This window comes from Sitophilus oryzae, unplaced genomic scaffold, assembly GCF_002938485.1.
Source record: "Sitophilus oryzae breed Bouriz unplaced genomic scaffold, Soryzae_2.0 scaffold_810_pilon_pilon, whole genome shotgun sequence".
NCBI lineage: Eukaryota > Metazoa > Arthropoda > Insecta > Coleoptera > Curculionidae > Sitophilus > Sitophilus oryzae.
This window is the reverse complement of record NW_022147429.1, coordinates 3750263-3775873: the sequence shown is the minus strand read 5'-3', so window position 1 is coordinate 3775873 and position 25611 is coordinate 3750263. Positions and strand designations below refer to the sequence as shown.

General features: G+C 30.6%; 1 protein-coding gene and 1 long non-coding RNA gene across 4 annotated transcripts in view; one reads left to right on the top strand and one right to left on the bottom strand.

The window, feature by feature from the left end:
• The window catches only part of LOC115889135 (probable nuclear hormone receptor HR3), a 363768-nt gene that overhangs the window by 164559 nt on the left and 173598 nt on the right, over positions 1-25611 (top strand). Inside the window, exon 1 of one of the 3 annotated variants that reach the window (XM_030909072.1) lies at positions 19472-19818. The exons of the other annotated variants lie outside the window; for them this stretch is intronic. The gene's annotated coding sequence lies outside the window, so the exon portion shown is untranslated. Of the gene's footprint in view, positions 1-19471; positions 19819-25611 lie in introns of those variants that run through there. 3 annotated transcript variants of the gene reach the window in all.
• LOC115889136 lies at positions 17098-17626 on the bottom strand. Its single transcript, XR_004051375.1, has 3 exons — positions 17505-17626; positions 17297-17420; positions 17098-17137 (listed from the first exon to the last, which is right to left on the bottom strand). It is a non-coding gene; the product is annotated as an uncharacterized LOC115889136 (long non-coding RNA).

The window sequence follows — 25611 nt, the reverse complement described above, 5'->3', positions numbered from 1 at the left end:
GGTTTGCTATGAAATATCATCTCATTTCCGAACAAGCTATATCTTAATGTATTAGAGGACAAGTGGGTTTGCAACACTATTAAGTAGTAAAATATGATTTAAACGAGAAAATATTCAGTGTGGTTGATGGCATCTAGCTCAGACTAATAATGTAATACGACAAACCTTAGTGTACAGGGTGAGTCAACCATAGAGTAAAGTCCATTATCTCATTTGTTCCAAGGTTTACAAAAAAATGCTTAATACAAAAGTTATAGGGATGGTTAAGATACACATTTTAAAATTATTATAGAGTATACAAGGTGCTTCAAAAAAGTGTAGCGGCTATAACATATGTTTTTTTAAATACAATACCCTAATTTTTATTCTATTTTTAGATTCTGCGTAAAATTCCATAACTTTTTTGTATATAATATTATATACCTATAATTAATAGTTTTTGCAATATTTCAATTTATTTAAACAAATGTTAAATTGCAGTGTGGTAAAGAATTGTCAGTGGTGCCATTGTTTCTGAAGTTGGAGTACCAAAATTTGGTAGGGGAGTTTTATAGAGATCGAAAAAAAAGATATATGTAAAGATATTTTAGTTAAATGATACAGGGTGTTCAAAATATATTTATGAATTTCAACTACTTAAAATTAAAAAATCTCAAATTTTTTAAATAGGACACCCTATATATTATCATTTTTTCTAATATATTTTCCAAAACTCTTCAACTTTTATTAAGTATGTCATATACCTATTTTTAATAGTTTGCGATTTATTCCCATTCCATTTTACCCATATTTTTAATACAATTACCCTATAAAATCATAGTTACCATAACTAAACAAAACTATTTATTACTTACTTTTAACAAGTAGCTTAATAGTTAGTTACAATTGCTGGTATTAGTTAAAATTAATTAACTTACTACTCAAATAAACTGAATCGCAGTAGTGAATTTCTTGGTGTATTTCTGTATTACGAAAGATGACACTTGGGATTTTTCGTCGGGGCGAATAGCCACAGATTAGGGTAATACTAGATTACCTAATTGCTGAAGACTACTAATATAGAAATTTTCTTCGACATACAGTGAAGTTTTTTCTCGTAGTAATTCTGGTTTATATTTCATTTGGTATAGCCAATATTACTACTGCCGCGAAACCGTCCTATTACTCACTGAAGATGTTTCCTAGATAATATACATCTATTGTTATAGTAGTTAGCAAAGTACTATATAATATATAGTACCTACTGAATCAAAAAATTTGGTTTTCTAGGCTTGTCCGTGTATATCAGTCAAATTGACTAATTCATTTCCAGAACATCTGTAACTATTATTTCTACCATTTATACTTATTACAACAAATTAAACTAAAATTCAAATTGTTTTTAACTTGCTTAACAGACATGAAATTGTTATAATTGTTACTTTTTGTCGTGGTAACTATGATGTTATAGCGCAATTGTATTAAAAATATCGGTAAAAATAGAAAAAAATTGGAATAAATCGCAAAGTAATAAAAATAGGTATATGACATACTTAATAAAAGTTGAAGAGTTTTGTAAAATCTATCAGAAAAAATGATAATATATAGGGTGTACCATTTAAAAAAATTGAAATTTCTTAATTTTAAGTAGTTGAAAGTCATAAATATATTTTGAACACTCTGTAACATCTAACTAAAATATCTTTACATAGATCTTTTTCTATATCTCTATAAAATTATCCTTCCAAATTTTAGTTGTCCAACTTCAGAATCAATGCCATCATTGACAATTTTTCATCACATTGCAATCTAACATTTGTTTAAATAAATTTAAATATAACAAAAACTATTAATTTTAGGTATATAACATTATATATAAAAAAGTTACGGAATTTTACGCAGAATCTAAAAATAAAATAAAAAATAGGGTGTTGCATTTAAAAAAACATATGTTATATTCGCCACACTTTTTTGAAGCACCCTGTATAATAATTTTAAAATGTGTATCTTAACCATCCCTATAACTTTTGTATTAAACATTTTTTTGTAAACCTCGAAACAAATGAGATAATGAACTTTACTCTATCGTTGACTCACCCTGTACAATGTGTGGTTACTACTTATTTATTAAAAATATTTTATTAACAAAAAACTTATTATCATGCATATGGTGATTGGAGTATTTCATTAAATTATAAGTATTTTACCTTACACTTTTGTAGTTAAAGATTCATAGATTTTTGCATAATGCTATACGGGGTGGTCAGCATATTTTGCACATAAAAATAATTAAAAATTTTGTATAAATGTATGTCCTAAAATACTTAGTTTTGAAGATACAAGGTGTTGAAACTTCATTTTTATTTCAGTTCTTTTCCAAATAATTTCTGAACTAACATCGATACACACGTCGCGTCGCGTCGATATTAAGATGAAACTTTGACTTTTTTGACATGATGAATATGACTTTTTTGACATGATGAATATGACTTTTTTGACATTAGCAATTTGATTTCGATGTTTATTTAGTTCCTACTTGTAGAAGGCGCCACCTACATATTTTTTAACCGGTTTGAAGAGTAATAACTTTTTGTTTTGTACTTGTATAAAACTATTGAGTAAAAAAATATACATTTACGATGTTTTTTTACGTAAAAAAGGTCTCTTGGTAAAAATCGCTACGTGTTCTCGAGATATTTGGAATTATTGATAGATTATTGACATAAATTATACATGTTGACTAAATAGTTATTAGACTGAAATAACAAATTTGAAATATTTTTGTGCCAAAAGTTCAACAGAAACTGTTTTATCATAATGTTTTCGAAGAAAAATGTTGATTAATTTAAAAAATAAAAAGTTCCCAAAATCTCATTTCAGTCAAATAACTTTAAACATGTTCATTTTTTGTCAATAATGAAATGTATTGACTATTTCTATTCTAAATAGCTTCAACACGGTTGTGTGTAGCTATTTTTATTTTTACCAAGAGACATTTTTACGTAAAAAGTTAAAAGGAGTACGACAGGGAGACGCGATATCCCCAAAGCTGTTTACAGCAACATTAGAAGAAATCTTCCGTCAACTGGACTGGATCAACAAAGGATTAAAAACACATGAAGAATATTTTAACCATCTAAGATTAGGTGATTTTAAGATTGCTTCTAAGAATTGCTGATGACATAGTCCTAATTGCCAATAGCCCTGAAGAACTACAAACACAAATTAATGAACTACATACAGCCAGCAATAAAGTGGGTCTTAAAATGAATTTAGCAAAAACTAAAGTTAGGACAACTAATACACAGTTCGGGATCTCTACTACCAGAAATCAACAGAAGAATTAAGTTAGCATGGAGTACTTATGGAAAAAACTCAATCATATTCAAATCTAGAATGCCAGTCTATCTAAAGAAGACAACATTCGACCAATGTGACGACCGACTCTACCAATCATGACCTAGGCATGCGAAACCTGGATACTTAAAACGGACATCATAAGGAAACTGCAGGTCGCACAACGCTCAATGGAACGAAATATGCTGGGAATAACCAAGAGACCGTAAAATAATAGAGTGGATACGGCAAAAGACGCAGGTAATAGATGCCATCCACAGAGTCAAATCCCTCAAATGGTAATGGGCAGGACACCTGGCAAGAAGAACGAACAACAAATGGACCACAAAAATTACAGCATGGTACCCATGAGGAATTAAGAGACCTAGAAGAAAACCGAACCTGAGATGGGACCATGATATTAGGAAATTAGCAGGAATAACTTTCGCCTGCATAGCCAACAATAGACAAAAATGGACCCAACTACAAAGAGAGTATGTGAGGTAGGCTACACCATAATTGGAAATGGTTGAATAAGCTGATAATGATGATGATCATGATCATGACTAATAATTTCTTACTTAAAAAAATTCAAAATTAAAATGGTATAGCGACGCACATAATAAATAATACAGTTTTATGTATTGTATTTATGAATGGTTATTTGTAACAGTTTTTTGGTTCTTTTGTATTCACAAAATTCAGTCAAACGACACAAAGCCAATCGAAATAAAAATTTCGCGTAAAGACAAAAGCTAGCATTGGTTACAAAATAAAAATTCGACCGATTAAACCCATAGAATAGAAGTGAAACGGTTCTTTTTAGGGAACCGAATAACGTTATCTGTTTTTTTTTTCGTTAACCGCAATCGATTTAGTATGGACCTACAGAGTTGAACGTACTTGGCAATGTCTATCTCCGAGTTTACAGACCTTTTGTAACAAGTTCGGGTATCAGTACCTAAATTAGGCAGTTAAAAGATTTTGATGAATTACAGCATATTCATTATTATAGGAAACTACAGAAATATATAGTTTCAGTCAAAAAGTTTTATGGTTTTGAAGGCTTTGACTCTTGAGCAATAATACTGGATCCTAATCTCAGGCGGTAGGCACGGTGTCTTAATTTTTTAAATAGAAATATTTATTTTGATAAATAAAGGAAAACCAAGTCAAATCACATTGCGTATATTTACTTAGTCCAACCTTTTATATAGAACCGTTCGTATTCGGGGATAAACTATAGTAAATTGTAGGTCCGGTATAACCCGTGTAACATTAGAAGTATAGTTCATATCAAAAATAAACTTTTAGTCACGTGATTAAGCTTGACAGGTACAACTTTTACATGTTTTTTTTAGTCTAAATACTTTAGGAAACAAAAATGAATTAATTATAAATATACAAACAGTTATTATTTATATCAACAAAACTCACTTCCCTTAACAGCACTTAAGGGACATAAAGGGCCATTACTACCGCTTTCCCGTTCAAAATATTCCAATAAGGTTGCGATGAGTTTCTTGCATTGGCTATTAAGCTATCTTGTACATTTCGCACTAAAAGAGGTTCTAAAAAGAACAATGTTCGACTTTCAACCTTAAAGTATCACAACACAATTCATTTAAACCAAAAATTCCTTATACAAATCTAGTGTCAAAACAAATGACAATGTCGGGAAATAAATAAATAAATGTGGCAACTTGAGATTTTTTACAGCAGAGCTACCACCTGAATCCTCAGCGGGAAATTTAAATTCCAGTTAGTCAGCCCGACGCCGAATATGTCCGTAGTTGGCAACAATGAATTTAAAAATCGCGCCCTAAAATGCAACTAAAAGTTTAATTGGTATATCGAATATGCCTTTGAATAAGAAGACTAAGGAAGGAGCATAATGCTATCCATGTATTCGTGCATGGTGGGCGGAAAAAGGACTCTAGGGTGGGGATCCTTGACAATTCTGTTTGACGATTTATTTGACACATTTGAATTTGATTTGAAATTTTGTGGATTTGTCAGTCTTTACGGAGCTTATTTTATGTTATTCATTATTTATTCTACTACTGATAGTTGTATAAAGGTAGTAAATCTAGATGGAAATTGTGGCAGAACTTAAATTAACAGTGACACTATCGCGATTTAGATCTCGACAAAAATCGAGTGAAATAATGGAACAACTTTTCGCTAGTAAGTGACTATATAATATACATACGTGTAGTAAACCGATCATTTATGAAATTCACTTAAATTAACTAATTATATATTTTTTCTTGCATTTTTGTTTTTATTTACTACTTGTCAAAAATTAGATCTCAAAAAATTTAGATACGTCAATTTGATTTACCTGCTTCAGTAGCGTATCGGATGTTTATGGTTATAAATAATTATTATAACTTATCTATTTTTATTAAAATTTTATATTTTTATAACAATTTTAATAACTACCAACATTTATTCACAACGTAAAATAAAAAAAAAATATTGAGTCTACCCCACGTCTACCCTACATCATAGTTTTAGATTTTTTAAATAAAATTAGAACTGCACTGATAAACCGGAATTTAAGTCGGCTATATTTGAGGCCCATTGCGGTGGACCTAAGATTTTTGATATGCTCCTTCCTTAGTCTTCTTATTCAAAGGAATATACATACGAGCATGCGAGAGATCGTCTACGTTTTGTATAGAGCATATCACTCTAAGAAGTGTTTTGTTGTTTACAGATTACAACCAAATTCTAATGCAATTTCCATAAGATTCTGTCAACGATCAACTTACTGGATCATAAAACTTTCTGATGACAAGCTTGATATTTTTTGAACTTACGGAAGTATCAATGATGCCATCTTATATTTATTGATTCTATACTCTTATATACATATTTTAAATCTGTGTGTATGCTATGCTATATATTGACTAGGTTATATGTCACAATTGACATACAACCTATTAGATTATCGTTCAGATTAGAATATTTACCCATGTTATTTCACTTGTAAAGTGAATAATATTGCATGGAACATGTGTTTTCGATATAATCTGTAGTGTAATAGGGGTATTTTTACAAAGTAGAAATAAAATATGATTACAATGCTATATTGTTTGGGTTAACAATCTGTTTAATACTATTCAATAAAGTAATAAGTGAGATACGTCCATGTTTTGTTCTACTAAATCTTTCAAAGTGCACACAGTCTCTTGCAAAATTGTTGGGATGCTTACTAAGGAGGTATCTAGACGTAGTTTGGGAGGTTGTTAAGAATGTTTAGGAGGAGGTTAATAACCGCGACCTTACAGATCTATTGTGTGTTCCCCTTTCTTGAGTTATAACGAGATATAACTCATCATTAGAGTCCGGATTTTAAGGCAATATGCTTTTTATAAATATTTCAAGCAAACATTAGATGACTTTTAGTAGTAACGAATTAGACAAGAAAATAGCCGGAAAGGCAATGTTTTTAATGCTTATTTTGCTTTTTTTTCAATGTTTATGCTTATTTTATGCTTTGTGCTTACTTAAAGCTTTTTTAGATTTTGTTTGTGCTGCAAAAGTACAATAATATTGCTGCACACTCTTATCAACGCAAAATAAAATACTCAAAGTTTAAAGTAGGTATTTAATTATTTTGGACCCAACTGGACATAATGTCAATTATAAACTTGTGTATAGTGCTAATAATAAATTACAACAATTATTAGGTAATCCAAAAGATAAAACACCTCCACTGGAAAGGTCGGGTATTTATGAAATTTCTTGTAAAGATTGTAATCAGAAATATGTTGGGCAAACTAGAAGATCAATATTAACTAGATTTAAAGAACATTTAGCTCAGATAAGATATGGTAGACCGGATAAATCTTGCGTTGCCGAACATATTGTTGATAATGAACATTGTATAGATCTTAATAATTTAAAATTAATTAAACAAGTCTCAAATTACAGGCAATTAGATGCATATAAAAGCATCAGAATTAATAAATGTAAAGATAGTATGAACAGAGTCAACGGTCCAATTTCTTCAAGTTCTTTGTTCCTCTAGTGGCGGAAATCTAACTGTTACGCTCAGTTGGCTCTGACTCGGTTGGATAGATTTTGCCACGCCCACTCGGTGTCCACTGAGCGAGTATATAAACGCTCAACTTGTAGATTGTACTTTAGTTTATAATCATCTGCTGATGATGCTAACATGGTTAGCGAAACGCGCGTCCAGTGTAAAAGTAAAAGTGTTTTGGTGTATTGTGGTGATTTAGTGTTTTTATTTTGCTGTGTAACACCAAAGGGTCCAACCCTCAACTGTAATGGACATAAGTAATTTTTTCAATCTATTTTTTGGCGTGGCTTCTAAATGTTTCATTTTTGAGAAAATTTAATAAGTAAAAAAACACTTTGAGAATTAAGCTACTTTCTGACTCTTGTTTTGTTTAATTATTATAGATACAATGTGATAAAAAGTACAATATAACTCAACACATTAAGACACAGTTGCATGAAGAGTATCGGAAAAAATTATCAAATAAACCGTAACAATCAATAATTGCTGAATCGTTAGGATCAACTTCAGGACAGAGCGATCAAAGGAAATTTAATCTTGATCTGTGCAGAGCTATGGTACAATTTAATATACCTTTGAACAAATTACAAAATGATGGATTAAAATCACTTTTGGAAAAATACTGTAAGATGCGTATACCAGAAGAAAGTACGCTTAAAAAAAATTATGTGCGCGTTGTATACAATGAAACCATTCAAAAAATAAAGGAACTAATTGGAACACACTATATTTTTTGATTTACAGTAGATGAAACCACGGATGCTTGTGGAAGATATGTTGCGAATTTAATTATCGCTGTCCTTGATGAAGAAATTCCACCCAAAGGATATTTAATATGTTCCTAGGAGCTAGAAGCCACAAACAGCAATACAGTGGCAAAATTTGTAAATGAGGCCCTACAAGATTTTACTTGCCAGAAGCAGTTCCCTGTAGCAAGGTGTTACTCATGCTTTCTGATGCAGCAGCGTATATGGTTAAAACGGCTACAAATTTAAAAGTTTTTTATCCAAATGTATGTCATTGCACTTGCTTAGCTCACGGCTTAAACAGAGTTGCAGAAACTTTGAGGCAACAATTTCCTCTTCTGAACGAACTTATAAAAAATGAAAAAAAGTATTTGTCAAAGCGCCTTTGCGGGTACAACTTTTTTAAAGAAAGACTTCTCAATACTCCATTACCACCTGAACCAGTTTTGACAAGATGGGGCACTTGGTTAGATGCCGCATTATATTATGCAGATAATTTTAAAAAAAGTTATATTTAAGCTAAAAAAAAAGCCAGCAAAGCAATTAAAGATTGTTAAACAGTCCTAAATGAAAATGAAGTAATAAACAATTTATTCTATATAAAAACTAATTTGAGTTTTGTCAGTTTCACCATAAAGTCGCTTGAGAAACAAGGAATGGCATTGAATACCTCCATCAAAATAATTAATGATTTCGAAACAGCCATTGACAATGTTCCTGGAGCAACTGGCCAAATAGTACAAAAAAAGTTTTCAGAAATTAAAAAAATGCTTTGGTATTGGCAGGGAGTACTGACAAAATTTACTGCAAAATTTAAATATGCACCCATAACAAGTGTTGACGTAGAAAGAAGTTTTTCCGACTACAAAAACATTTTAAGCCATAGAAAATAGAACTTTTCTATGGAACATTTAAGTCAGCATTTAGTTATTGCTTGTTTCTACAAAAACTAATTTTTCTATTTTGTTTTGTTGTTCATTGGGGACTGTTTATTTTAATCCATTATATCTTTTTGTTTAGTTTATTGGCCTAGAGCCTAGCTCATTTAGCCACTTAATGTTTTTTTATTGATAAACAATAAATTTTTATTTTACTTTTTTGCTTTTTTGCCTTTTTTACGCATATTTCATGCTTATTTTAGGTAAAATGACATGCTTTTTAAGCGCTTATTTTAACTTTTTTATGCTTTTTAATCCGGACTCTACTCATCATACAGTCTCAGGGCTTTGACAAAAGCCAATACATGAGACGGCTCCACAGAGGCCAGCTCGCCATCTTCGACATTAGCCGCACTAAAGTTTATGGCACGAACGGTCGTCGTCGTCTTGGTGCACTCAGAGATAAGGTGGTGTTTCCCCATTTTCCCCACAGAATCTGCGTTTGCCGTTGTTCCTCAGCTTCAATCTACTGAGTTAGGCAAAGAAAATAGTATAGGGAGGCAAAGGAGGTATCTAATTTCTTCAATTGTCTTCTAGTACTGCTAATAAAAGTTTTGGGTCACTGGCAATTTTCTTTACAAAATTTCACCATATTCATTGTTTTTGAAAATTGAAACATATATCTGATACCCTTAGTTTTTTTTTATTCTGATAGAACCCGATATTTTAGGGATTTAGGGTCTTCTTAGAGTCTAAAATCAATATGCTAATATGCATTTTATTACAATATCCAAATATATTATGCTTTATAAGAATTGTCAACTTTTTGCAACTATAACATCACTGAAAAAGCAATTTCTTCGGATGTATCGTTGCCCATCATGCATATCCAACTAAATGAAGAGTTTAAGATGTCGTTAAAGGGCAACATTCAAAAATTTCCTATAGTAAAATTAGATCAAACTGATTTTATATAAAAATATTTAATGACTTCAAAAAATTCATATTTTTTTGAATAGGTCACGGTATTAGTATCTAGTAATTAAATTTTGCGGCAAATTTCCATTTTGTTTCTTGTAAAATGACAGTGATACCGTACAAATAACATAACGACGGCAATTAGTGTATATTTGTTTTTGTTTAATTAAAAGCAATAAAAAGCTTAGCATAACTTTATTAAAAAAACGGGCATATACCTAATATACATAATGTATATAAACAAACTATGTGCATAACACATATAACATTTAGGTCACAATCAGTGTTCAAACCACGTATTTCTGTAATATTATTCAAGATATTTATTTATACTAACAGGCTGAATTTCTACTTGAAAATATTTAAAAAATGGCTTTAAAAATATTTTTTTTAAATATTGAGTGTATGAACACACTTATTATCTTCGAAATAATGATTGATATACTGATACTTTTAATTTACAATATATCAAAAAATATTATTTAGGGCACATAAATCTCAATTTCGCCGAAGTGTTAATTATTCAAATTGAATATTGAAATAATTTACTAATTGTTATTGAACCTGGTTTTACGGAACCTGGCGGTACTATGTATAATTATTACAATATTAGCATTAATTTTATAAATTGGTGCTTTTTTAAAGTTTCAAAAATTTGCCATTATTTTAAATTGTTAACCTATGATTTTATCATTGTCAAATGTAATTTGTTGTGCTGTTTACAATAGTAGGTACGTTATACTACGTACGGTTAGTGTCCTCGAAATGCATTTGTTAATTTAAAACTTGTTCGAATTAAGCAAAAACGTATAGAAAATAAAATTTTACATTCAAAAAAAAATCACAAAATCATAGGTTGACAAATTAAGGTATAATGGCATTTTCCTTGGTTTGCATTGTTACCTGTTTAGTTTCAATTTAAAAATAGATGCAGTTTTTCTTAAATCAGATAAAATCGGCGTGTTCAAAATTGTTCAAATTTGGCATGCGTATTCAACCATACGCAGACCTTTGAACAACCTACTTATGACTTGCCTGTAAAATCAATAGGGAAGCAAATATTTGTACAGTTAAAAATTTGCTTGCGATTTCCTCTGTTTCCAACGACGCGACGTCGCGACGATACCTTTTCTGAAGAACAGTTGATGGAAATTTAAAAGAATTAAGCAAAGGTGCTAATTTAAAAAATATACATTACTAAAATCACTGACAGATTGAAACTAGGCACGTAGTATCCATTTTCTCAATTCGGAAGATTTGAATAATTTCTTCGAATTTCTTCAATGCTTTAATTCAAAGACGATAATTGAAAGAAAATCTGTGGTAGATTTCTTTTTTATTCTGTATTCAGGCTGCAAATAATTTGGTTTATTGAGAACACACATCTTATGAGTTGTTTTATGTTAAGTTGTGTATTTGGGTTGAATTGGTTTACATTGGATACTAATAACATAGTAATGGATATTACTCCCTACAACCATAAAGAGATCAGAAGAAAACAAGAGATGTTCAAGAGAGATCGATAAAAATGAAATGAGTGTATTTCACATTAATTTTCCCACACGTGTACTCACAACGTACGCAAACCTGAAGAACATAACTGGATGAGCACTTTTCCTTAATTTCATAATCATTTTCAGCTAATTCGACCATTTCCAATTATGGTGTAGCCTCCCTTACATACTCTTTTTGTAGTTGGGCCCATTGTTGTCTATTGTTGGCTATGCGGGCCCAAGTTATCCCTGCTAATTTCCTAATATCATCTCAGGTTCGGTCTTCCTCTAGGTCTCTTAATTCCTCTTGGGTTTTTAAGGCTGCCCTTCCCTAGACAAACTATAACACCTGCGGGGAATCCGAAGAGACGAGGTAGCTTTTAAACTAACAGAAAGCGGTGCATCGACTACTTGCGCTTACGAATCTCTCGATAAATCCAGGGTCAAGGGCGCCCAAAATCCCATCGGTGGACCATATTTTATGGAAAAATTATTTTGCTCGTAGATATTATTCAATATGTGTTAAAATTACAAAGTCAATACAAAATATGAAAAAATTAACAATTATTAGTGCATAGGAAATGGTTTATACAGGGTGTTACAATATTAACCCACATAAAAATCATATTTTCGCAGATTCAGGTCAAAATCACACCTTAACTAGTTTCCAAAAAATGTATGAGCCTAGAAGCATCATAATATGTAAAAAAAAAATTGTTATACAGGGTGTCTCAAAAGTCAAAAGTAATGAACTTTTTATAAAACTAGTTTTTTTCTTAAAAATCGATGTTTAAGACTTTTGAGACAATTGCATAAAAATATGATAAGAGCTGTACCTTCATTTTATTTATAATTATTTTGAAAATGCAATATTTTATCAACTTACCTACTTTGTTACTTATTGAAAAATATATATTTTTTATTTATTTATTAATATCTCTGAAACTATCCAAATCTATTTACATCTTATCTTAGGATTATGTAAAGTGATCAGAAAGGAAGCCAAAAATGCAACAATATACAGAGTGTTCCATTTAAAAAAATCATCCTCCTAGATACTTTAGGTTTGCAAACTTAAAAAAGTTTTTTATTCTAGAAGCTACAGATGCCTGACGTACTATTGCCGGACTGTGCACCCAACAAAACAATATGCTCTACCACACAGGGTGGCAGTTTGGGGCAGATTTATTTCGCTCGACATAAAAGAATAAGGACTACCTAAGCGAATGACATGTATAAAAAATACGATATTTCTACATTTTTTTTTAAATCGTTCATAAATTTTAAAGGTTTTTTATGAAAAATATATTTTAACAAAAATGACCCTAATACAGATATGGGAAAATATGATTAAAAAGCAGAAAAACAGTAAACACTTACCTCTATCATCTACATTCATCATAAAAAAAATATTTGTAAAATATACGTTAAAAAAATTCCAAAATTGAGACACTTCTGCTGCGATATAATAGCATTTTATTAGTTACGACAATTCCATTATTCATTTGCTTTTGTTTTTGTGATGCTCCAAAGCCTACTTGTTGTAAATTGATAACAAGATTTATGAAATATTAATATATTTTTTTGGAGATAATCAATGTTTTTAGTGGTTTACCCTGGCCCTCTGTTATTTCCTGTGTGGACACCCTTGGGGATTAAACACGAAATTATTTTGATGAAGTTTTTTGGAAAAAAACTAAAAAACAGCTTACGGAATTCTACATAAAATGTCTTTTGACCGAATTGGTGGATCCTAGAAAATCTAGAAATATGCCTATTAGAAATATCTCTGTTAAAAGTTCAGTAGTCCATCGTAATCGTCCATTTTTTAAACAATATTATTATCTAATATAATAAATGTTTATATGCATTATTATTGCCTATATGTACATATCCATTGACTTCGTATATGTAGTACATACTTTTTGAGTAAAGATATCATCTTTGTGCATCTCAGTGTTTTTTATTTTATTTTGGTGTGTTTTTTTTCAACGAATTATTTTTTGTTTTTAGAGTACTACTATACTATTATGGCACTTTAACTATCACCAGTATAATACATCGTAGTATAATTTTTATCACTTTTAACAATATTAATTTTTAAAAATTTAAAAGTAATAGAGCAAAGTAAGAATATGTAGTAACAATTATTATATCATGTAATTTCTGTATTATGTATCATGTACTATCTCTTTATTTAATGCGATATAACGATTTTACTCTAATTTTTGCTTATTGAAGTTGCGCCGCGCCGGTCCAAGTTACTGTGGACTTCCATTACTTCACAGTGGTCAAACCATCTTATTAATTATTTATTGTTTTCTGTTTTGTTACATTGCATCATGATCAATGACCATACACACACAATAGATGCAATGCAAATTTTGTTTGCCGTATGATTTGATTACAAAATAAAAATTTCAAATTATTGTGTAAGAGACAAGCGTTATAAAATAATTTATCCAAATATTTCGAATACGTACTTGGTTTCCTCTGCCCGCCTTCAAAAGCGTTAGCAACAAAATTCACGTGAGGGCGCCACATTACGAGCAACAAAAATGATCAAAATTGGGTTTGCAGAGGGTCGGGCGTCACAAAATTGCGACCATGTTTTTTAATATTTTGAAATAATTTTTGTTTCACTTTATTAAGGAAGCTACCGGACGTGCTTGTAATTAGTTTTAAAATCGATTTGAATACATTTAATGCTAAAAAAATTACTTTTAAAATAATCTTTTTTAGGGCGTTTAAGGGGTAAATTTGAAACAGTTTGAGTTGAGTTTGGGGAAGGAAATATAATTATAAGCACGTCTTAAGATGTATACAAACAAATAAAAAAAGATTTGTGAAGAAAGGTTACATGGTTTTTGCAGCATTTTGTGAAAGCCAAACCCTTACAAATGCTAGGCTAGCGCCAGTGGGAAGGAAAGCCTTAATTAAATGTATATTTCCAGTAAAAATCAATTCCTTTTCGATATTTCGATCTTGCTTATTTCTTTGATAAACTCTTGCATTCTTTTAACCAATTTATCTCAATTCAGTTCACACTGTTCACACAGTTAAGTTCTGATCATACATATAGTATAATAGCAGTTTACATTTAGTTTCTAGTCTCTATACTCTATTTCAAAATTTTGTGCTTATACGAGTTATACCGGGTGCGTCTCAAAAGTGGCTCAGCCCCTATAACTTTTTTATTTTTTCAGATAAAAAAACGAGATTTGGTATGTTAGTATATAACATAAATTATGATTGATTGGTGTAGTCAGTTGGTTTTGGTCACTTCCTGTTTCACCGGAAATGACTACAACTTTTGATTTTTAAATGGCACCCTCGATATTTTTTTTTACTTTATTCGATAGAAAATGACATTCTGAATAGGATGACATACCATATGTCAACTTTTGACATTCTCGCTTAATAAAAAATTGTATTTTAAAATTCAATCTAGAGTGCCATGGCTATGTTAAAAACGCAAATTCTTCATCAAGGAGCCTTGGAAAAATAGATTTGATGGTCTAATGTATTTAGTGTCATGTCCTGGACAGTTAGAAAATGCTCAAATCGTATTTTTAATCATATCTCAATTTTTTTCAAATGGTACAAAGGTGGCTCATTAGCATATTTGGAAAAAGCATTTTTTTACGAATAATTTGATACCACGCACTTGGTATTTCAAGTCAAATTTTTGTTACGAATCAGAAGTTATAATTTCAAATAAACCATATGCGAAAATGTCAAAAGTTGACATATGATATGTCATTCTATTCAGAGTGACATTTTCTATCGAATACAGTAAAAAAATCCCGGGTTGCCATTTAAAGATTAAAAGTTGTAGTCATTTCCGGTGAAACCGGAACTGACCGAAAACAATTGCATACGTCAATCAATCCTAATTTATGTCATATACTAACGTATCAAATCTCGTTTTTTAACTAAAAAAATAAAAAAAGTTATAGGGGTGAGCCCTCGGGTGAGCCACTTTTGAGACGCACCCGGTATACCATACTATCAAAACAAACGGCGCAAAATATTGTACTCAAAAAAGCATTTTGGAGGAAAGTTTTGGGGTAGTTCTAATTTCTTTGGTTTATTATGTTTTTTGGGGTGCTGAATTCGAATCTAAGGTTTGCTAACAAAATTTCGTGATGGAACATGGAGAAAAATGCAAAAGGTAAAAAAACTGTATTTTTTACGGTTTTTACTTATAACTTTAATAATATCAATTCTTCGTAAATAATCTTTCTATCAAAATTAAGTAAATATAATTTCCTATAATTTTTAGTAAGGCTGTACTTAAACTGCCGTTAAACGGTAGCCTACTGAAATGCCGTTAATAGGTATGACGTCGTTGATGTGACACACTTGACGGCTTTTTAATGCTTTGGTTAAAATGCCGTCGAACGGTCGCGTACTAAAATGCCGTTAATCGTTAATGCAGAGCAGGCTACTGATTAATACTTAATAATTTGTAATGTAATTTCCAAAATCCGTCATGGCTTATTCTGAATAAAATTAACTTGGAACGGTGTATATGTAGGTAGACGTATATGTTGCCGTTGTAGGTTTGAAAATGTATTTGCGATAAAATGTAATATATGGCATTGGTTTTCAGGTTTTTATTGCAAATTATAAACTGACAACTTAAAAATAATACTACGTCAACTTAAAAATAATAATGCTACAGATAGCATTCTCTGCAAAACCACAGTTTTTATTTAGGTCGCTTAGTCAATCCTGCACAACGGATATGTCTCCATAGAAGGCATCTACTGCAACAAAGTGACATATGATTTTTCTGCGTGTCTTCACTGCACACAGAACAAAACCAACTTTGTTGAAGTCGTGTCTGCTCAACTAGATTGGTTATTTTTTCAAATGCTTTCTCGGTGCAAAAACTTCTAAAAATCGTAATTTACATTATTAGTCATTAATTTGGTAATTATTAGGTATCGCTAGACTTACCTTATCATGTGGATATCAACAGCCTCATCAAGAACGGCATGTGATATTTCTTCGGGGAGCATTTTAAGGTCTACAGTTTCAAGAAATTTCCCATTTGTGATGTCTCTAACGATGTTACGATCCTTAACGAAGCAATTCAGGATTACATTTTGTTTTTCATAATAGGATTGTTTAGCAAATGCTACAGTACATCTTTTCTTTTTCTTTGGTAGTCCTATGACTGTTAAGTTCTGTACTTTTGGTCGTCCTCGTTTTTTTTATTGAAACAGGCATCTTAATTGTTGTCAAAGCGAAATCATTGACTTCAACTATTTCATGGGACTGGTTGTTGACGTCATTTAAAACTGAATCACCAATATAGGAAAGTTGATGCGCTTCATCTCGTGTCATTTCCTCCTCTATAACCAGCTTGTTACAAAACTCAGGTGCTTCCACAGGTGACTGACCAAGAGTTGATGTATTTCTATTATCTAATATGAGCGCTTCACTCATATTGTTTCTGTCTTGAAGGTCCGTCTCGTCACAAACTTCAGAGTGTTCCACAGAAGACTGATTTTTACTTTCAAATACAACTGCATCATCATAATTTATATGTAGCATATACTGCAAGAAATTCTGGAAAAGCCTTCATTGTACTTTTCATGGTTGGACTTTGAATGAAAAGTCCTCTAAAATTATTGTCTTCGTCTCGCAAAACAGCTACATTGGCACCTGAAAACAGAGTAGTTATTGGGACTAATAAGACGATAATAGAATATTTTAGTTTACCGTATTTAGCTTTAAGCATATTTAAGCAGCCATCTAAGTTTTCTTTTCTTAATTGATCGGATATCTTCATATTTGTTAAATCTTGTAAAGTAACAATTTTACCAGTACTTTCTTGAACTTTTTGCTGTATCATTTTTCTATTGGCCTTCATATTCAAATAATCCTTGACGCTTTCCTTCATGTTACTGGAAAGTTTTCTTTGGCTAGGGTTATGTGCATGTAGAACCTACAATATATATCTTTTATGAATAAAATACTGTTCAAGGAAGAATTCTAAAAGCATAATATGTCAACTAATCTGTAACCTTACCTTCGAAGTGACATGATTGTGCTTCATTTGAACCGATGTTACCTCGAGTGCTTTTCCATCAGACGATACTTTGAATCTTACATGTACTGGGCAATCTTCTTTAAATGTCCAAGACTGTCGAATTTTTTCTCACTGCCCTTAAACTTCTTTCCACCGGGATTACATGCATATAGAAGTTGATAATAAATCGAAGAGCTTTCTATTGGTCTCACAATTTTACTGCTTGCAATCGTACGGGCATCGTTTCCAAAATGTTGTGTACGTATTTTCACCAAGTTCCTCAATCGCTTTCTTTGCGTCAGCCAATGAGCTGAACCCCAATTTTCAGCATGCTAATTTCAGTCATGAAAAATAATTAGGTACCTAACTAACCTAAAAATGTTTATAGATAAATTGACAATCAGAAAACTAACTGAAACACTTACTCCATCCTGAACCGATAATATCCAGATGTACACCTTAATTAAAATCAACTTATAGCACTTAGCACAAATTGTTACTACAATAATAGTGCAAACGCGACGAAAAAAACATACCAAAAGGGCAACGGAAAACGGAACACAAATTGATTAACGGCATTTTACTACGCGACCGTTCGACGGCATTTTGACCAAAGCATTAAAAAACCGTCAAGTGCGTCACATCAACGACGTCATATCTATTAACGGCATTTCAGTAGGCTACAGTTTAACGGCAGTTTAAGTACAGCGTTTTAGTAATTAAGTTTTTTTCTCTGAAGAACTAACTGTTCGATCTCAACAGCCAGTTGAAAATTAGCGATTTTTGGTTGCCTCCTCATATACCTACTTTTTGTACTACAAAACTCTTAATTTATCCAACCAAATTACATGTAAGTGTCAACGCTAAGTGTAAGGCTGTCAACGCAATTGTTAATGAAAAAGGCTGTCAACGCAATTGCAATTGTTAATGCAGGACAGGAGGACTGTAAACAACAACATTATAAATTTAAATACTCGATAAAAGTAATATTATAACAGTTTTTTCAGTTGCAACCTAAGTTTTTTATAAAGGAATTGTAAAATGTAGTTGAATTTATTCCATGAATGAAGTCCTAAAAATTGAAAGGCGTTTCTATGGTAATACAATTTCGATTTCATTCTGTGAATCATTATAATTAATTTTGATTAACGTCATTTTTTGATGTTGTTAAAGTATCATATTTTCCGATAACTATTATCACCCTTTTTTGTGCTTCTTTAACATTTTAAAACAGCAAAAAATATGACGTAAATTAAAATTCATCTATCAAAGAATGAAAAAGAAATTATATTACCATAGAAACGCGTTTCGAATTTTAGGACTTAAAAAATTCAACTACATTTTCATGTTTTTTTTTATTTTCTCTGAAACGGCAGGGAAATTGGAAATTTGGAGAAGTATAAACGGGATTAACCGTTTTAGAACAAGCAAACTTTTTTTATGAAGAATGCATTTTTCTCAAAATATCTATCAATCTTTCAATAAAAAGGTTTTCCTTTTGTAAAGACAATCCGGGGACATACTGTATAATTATAGTTAATTTTTGACAAGTTTTATGTCAATTTATAGTAATTGACGTTTCGAGATTAATCTCACCAAAATTATCATGGATTGCCATTCTCCAGCCGTCTTTGACGAAGTTTTTTATTGATTATACGGTATTAATATTTAATAAAAAATATTCCCTTTTGAATCAACCACATCGCTGACACTCCAATCTTATTTGAGCGTACTGCCGTATCGCGTAAACCGTTAAACAAACTGCGATTTTACCGTTTTCTTCGATTCATCCCTTAAGAAAACCCCGTATCTCCCCCAAAAAACACATCCTCTTCTTCGTCTCGATGGAACATGCGCAGCTAAGGCCCACTTTCTACTTGGCCAGCCACATTGGAACAGGACGATGATGGTGGCTGGCGTAAGACGGCGGATCAGTTATCCGTAAGACTCGGCGGCCGCACCGCTGCCGAAAGTGTGCAGCGTGCCTTAGCTCTCCCCCCGTCGCGGCCTACTACTGCGATCCGCACGCACAAACATACGTATACGCACGCAGTTTCCGAACGGCACGATATTTTGGAGAGGTGAATAACCGCGCGCTTTGTCGCTCGAATAATATGGTTTTCTTTCGAGTCGTTTAGTGTGTTGTCGCCTTTTTTCGACTCGCTTTTCTCACGCACGATGGAAAATTATCGGAAATTTACTATAAAATGCGTCGTGATTTGTGACGCCGTTGTGTTGTGATCTGTGATCACGGTGGTGACTTGTTACAGTTTTTTTTTTATTTTTGGATTATTCTTGGATATTTTGTGTAAAGGTTTGTTTTTGTTTTGGCAGCAAAACAATTTTGATATAGGGTGATCAATAAAAAAGGTTGTCTGTATTTTCTCCATTTTTTAGGAATAAGAAAGGCGTTTCTGTGGTAATATAATTTAGATTTCATTCTTTGATAGATGCAGAGATAAGATGGTTATTATTAATTTTGATAAACGTCATAATTTTTGCTGTCGTTAAAGTATCACATTTTCTGATAATTATTATCACCCTTTCAGTAGCATTTAATTAGTAATATATTGTTTTATTAGGAGTAAAAATGATACTTTTTGTGGCGAAGCTGTACGTTTGACTACAGTCGTGGAACAAAAAGTCATTTTTACTCCGAATAAAACATGCTATTTTTTAAACGCTATTTGTGGCGTAGTTTTTAAACAATTTCAAACGTTCCAAATAAAAATACATATTTTTAAAAATAATACCTTGGAAGTAATTATACATCGAGCAACTATGGTTACGCTCATTGAATTTGACACCTTATGTCAGTTTAATCAGAGGTTTAATAATATATTTTCGTACTTTTATGCCTAGGCGTTAAAATGATCTTTTGATATTGTCAATTACGTCACAAAAATTAATACTTTTGTGACATTTGAAAAAAAAAATTATGCTTGTTTAACATTTTAATACAGCAAAAAATTTGACGTTAATTAAAATTCTATCAATCTCAAGAATGAAAACGAAATTATATTACCATAGAAACGCGTTTTGATTTTTAGGACTTATAAACGGTATTAACCATTTTAGAACAAGCAAAAATTTTTATGCAATTATTTTTATATTATTTATAAAGAATGCATTTTTCTCAAAATAGCAATAAAAAAGTTTTTCCTTTTAAAGACAATCCGGGGACATACTGTATTTTAAAAGTAGAGATTAATAATTATTATAAACGTTTATATACTTTAAGCAACATAGATTTTAAATTAATAAAGAATTGCTTTTATAATACGTTTATATCAAAATCTATCAGCACTTGTGTTCAAATAACTTAAACAGCCGCACATATTTTTGAGTTATTCAAATGGGTCTTGTCAGATATAGTATGCTTTTAAGTAACTATCTATTTCTGACCTTTTTGAGATTTTATTGCAGCCATAAAAAGAACTTTCGAAAATTGGAACCAAATAGTTTACCCACTAGTACACGGACAAGAAAATAGAGATTGGAATTTTTTTCACAAAATTCTTTAAAATATCGAATTGATTTCTTGTTACTACGCCTAAAAATATATTACTGAAATAAATCAACTAAAATAATATTGAAAAAATACTTTTTTTGGGTTGGATATTCATAATATTCCTTCCTGTTATCAATTCAAAATATATAATATAATTATATAAGTCACTGTATAACATGCATTTTACGTTACATAATACATAAATATATCTAAGGTAACATCTTGAAAGCTATATTTCTTTTACGCTCAATACGTAACGGATGATTTTACAGTTGATCACTCTATATAAAAGTGTCATTACTGCTAAACGTATCATAGATATATCTCGCCGTTACATACTCCTATTCGTATGTAATTTAAATGGAAATAAAAGGCCATTATTAATTCAGTTTAGTTTCACAAGTGGCAAACGATTCGAGAATATTGCAACTGGAAGTTCGTTCCCTACTTACTCACATATGTAATTATGTTTATCGCGCTTGTATAAGCAATCTGTTCGACGAAATTCCTTCCTAGTTCTCGGTAGTAGCTTTGGTTCGGATTTATCTTTGTGTCAGACGCTCAAATAAAATGGTTCGACTTAAAACAATTCAAAAATAATTATATAATTTTAAACACTTAAAGTATAAAAGACAATAGTGTTCAAACCACAGCTTATTTATTAGACAACCAGTCGACTAACGATCATTTATACAGGGTAAATCTTAAATACGTGCAAATATTTTTAGGGGTATTATATTTTGACCCCAGAAACACGATTATGAGGGTTTTTTCGCAATTTTTTTTTCTAAAATTTGGATTTTTTTTAGTTTTTAGTTAAAAAATATAATTTGTTGGTAATATATGGCAACATAGGTAGTAGATTAAGTAACAAGAAATAAAATCCAGAAATGATCTAGTGGTTTTCAAAATTTTAGGAAAAAATCATTTTTTTTTTAATTTTCAAAGTAGGACAACTCGGTTATTTTGGATTTATTGGAAAAACGGTAAGGAGAAAATATGTTTCTTTTATCGAGATCTACCCGTCCTGAACATATTTGCACTTATTTAAGAGTGACCCTGTACAGAACTTGCGTACCTACCTGGATATACGTTTATTTTATGTTATTTAACAAGTCGAAGAGTAAACTTTTTTTAAATGAAATCGCTTATAAAAAATTATCCAATATATAGAAGTGTTTCCAAACACAAAATCGTAAAAATTCTCTGCGGAAATGTATCATTCTTTTTTTCCGACTTTAGAAAAACTACTGAAATCGTTTACATGAAAACATGTTTCTTTGACATTCTAAACATAGACACACAAAACATGTTTTGCGGAAATGTGTAATTTTCATAAAATAGTGTTAGATTTAGAATAACTGAAATCAGTTACATGAAAACATGTTTCTGCTCTACATTCTAAACACTTTTTTGCGTAGGTATGAACTTAACCTAGTAGATACTGTAATTTAGACATCAATACCGTACCGAGAATAAACGAAAATAAACGAAAACGAACCAAAAATTGAACCAAACGAAACGAAATCAAACCAAAGCAATCAAAACACGCGGTAAGTTAAAACGCACTTGTTTACGAATTCCAATTGTCGAGTGCTTTTCAAAACATGCTATATTTTATCAATAAATGAAAATAGTACCCTACTGAAAGAAGATTTTTGCATGTCTATGTTTAGAAAAGTTTCTAGAATGAAAAACTCAAACGTATTTTCATGTAACTGGTTTCAGCTATTCGAAAGTTGAAAAACTGAAAACTATGCATTTCCGCCGAAAAATTTTCGTGTCTTTATATTTGGAAGGTCTTCCAAATACTAAATAAATGTTTCTTACATAACTGATTTCATCTAAACTAAATTAGTCCTGATTTCAGCTATTTTAAAGTTGAAAAACTGAAAAATTATGGATTTTGGCAGAAAAATGTTTGTGACACACTATTCGAAAATGCTTCCAAATACTAAATAAACATATATTTGTTACATAACTGATTTCAGCTAAACAAAAGTTGAGCCAAGTCGAATTCTGATCTGCATTGCTTATAAAAACAAGTATCAGACTGGTTATGAAAAATCTGCGATTAAAAATAGAAGCATCATAAAATTAGTTCAATTAGAACCACAACCTTTTCAGGACCAGCCCGCCGGGTTATGGTTTTTTACAATGAAATTTGCGATTAGATGTTCGCTTATCTTATGCAATAACTCCGATTTGTATCTGCCAAATTTGTCACAAGGGTATGAAATTTTTAAAACTGTTATACCTACACAATGTTTAATTTATAATTTATATAGTATTTTTTCTTAAAATTTGACACATTTTTACTAGAATTATTTATAAAATTCATAGATGTAAATATTTTCACATTGCAAATTGTAGGTTATAAAATAATAATAATAAAATTTATTGTAATTTGTGTAACATAAAAAAAAAATTATACACAAACAATAACAGTATAAAATATAATACATAAAAAAATATACGAATATATTGACAAATAATATAAACATATTTTGGATTTGATAATGAAAAAAGACAATAATGACATATGGCGATGTTCAAAACCATGGAAGATAGAAAACCATTCATTTGAGATTGCTATTCATTTTTTGTTAGTTTATTTATGGTAAACTTCAAACTATTCAGTACAACTTACAAGTTTCCAAATTTCAATTACTAAAATCGAGAGTAATAGAATAACTATGAATATATTTATTTTAAGAAACGTGAACATTTTTACTAGTAGTCAAAGTAACTTGTCAATTTGGCAATTTTTTAAATTAACGAATAATAATAATTTTTTACTGCATCAAAATATCGTTTTTAAGAATATCTCAATACAGTATTTGTAATTTGGTATGATAATGAAAGTAGGTTAGAATAATTAATTCTATTTTTGTTTTGGTCATAAAATAACTTTATAAAGATTAGAGGTCATGTCTTCGTGTGTCTGTTTTACTTAAAATATTAATCCACTGATTTTCTCAATCATCTTGAGATAAAACAATCTTCAAATAATAAGTACATAATATCAAATAATAAGTTATAAGATAATTAATCAAATAATAAGTTATAAGAGTAAAGATATTTTAAATAGTAATGAACCAGAACTCAAATCAATGTTAAAAGTTAAAATACAATATATAATCTGTAATGTGTGGTCAAATTGGGAAAAAATAAATGTGATATTGTTTAGTTTCTCAAATACTAGAATAATTAAATGTTGAAGGATAAACATGTTATTACTTTATAATAATTATTATTATTTCTTGATATTTAATTTTTTTTAACAAGTGCAATTTTAATTTCAAAAAATATTACTCTTTTTCACAAACTATTACATCCAGAAATAGATAATTTTTACAATTATTAATCCTTATAAGCTTCATTCAGAATCTCGCAATTAGTGGAATAAATTAGTGGTTTAAATTAGTCGTAGAAGTTTGTTCACCTAATTTTAATGTAAGCATTCAGAACGTCATAATTAGTGGTGGTAATTTTCAATTAGTGGAAAAAGTTAACCAACTTTTGACTTTTCCACTAATTATACTTCAAAATTTGCCAGGAATATCATTTTGGTCTTTGATTATCACACATCAAGAAAAATTTTGGTTTGAAATCAAAAGTTTATTGTTTTATCAGCTAAATATTATGCTTTCTCTATGGGTACAACAGACTACCGCAAGCTGTTGCTAGGATATTTTATTAATTTTAATTGTGTTTTTTAGACATTGTGAATAATCCTAAACTAAAAAGTATAAAGTATACTCGAAACCACTAATTTATTCCACTAATTGGGAGGTTCTGAATGAAGCTTAAGCATTGAGAACGTCAAAATTAGTGGTAGACATTTTCAATTAGTAGAAAAAGTTATGAAACTTTTAACTTTTCCACTAATTACACTTCAAAATTTGCGAGAAATGTCATTTTGGCTTTTGATTATCTTCCGTCAAGAGAATTTGTGGTTAGAAATCAAAAGTTGATTGTTTTATAAGCTAAATATTAGGCTCTCTCTGTGGATACAACTGACTAATGCGAACTGTTGCTATACTCTATTTTGTTTTCTCAGGTAAGATTTCGACAGACGATGACAGAAAAAAAGCATATGAAGTCCATACCAATCCATTTATTTAACTAAAAAAGTTTTTAATATTTTTTAAGTTAACTATGAATCGGTTTATATATAAATCCGTCATGCGTCATCTCTTCTTGTTTTTAACCAGTTTTATTGGTTTAGCTCAAAAATGGCAGATCATATTTCAATATTATTGGTTTAACGGAACGATGAACGACAAAGGGACGCCGATGCGTATGAACTCGACTTAAGATATCTATGACTTAAGATTTTTGAGAGTTGTCAAACTCTTGCCGAATTATAGGTTATAATTTTGTGTCAAATTATGTCAAATAGTAATGATAAATAGAAATGATAAATATTTTGCATTTTGCATTTTGAACTTATTCTTATTACGTGCGTTTCGGGTTTTTTAAAATTAAGCGGAGGAAAACTCAAAGGGGAAATTAAGTGTTGATCCAGACCATAGTTTACAGATATTTTGTGCACACAGACAGTTTGCCAGAGATTATGGCCGGAGAGTTGTA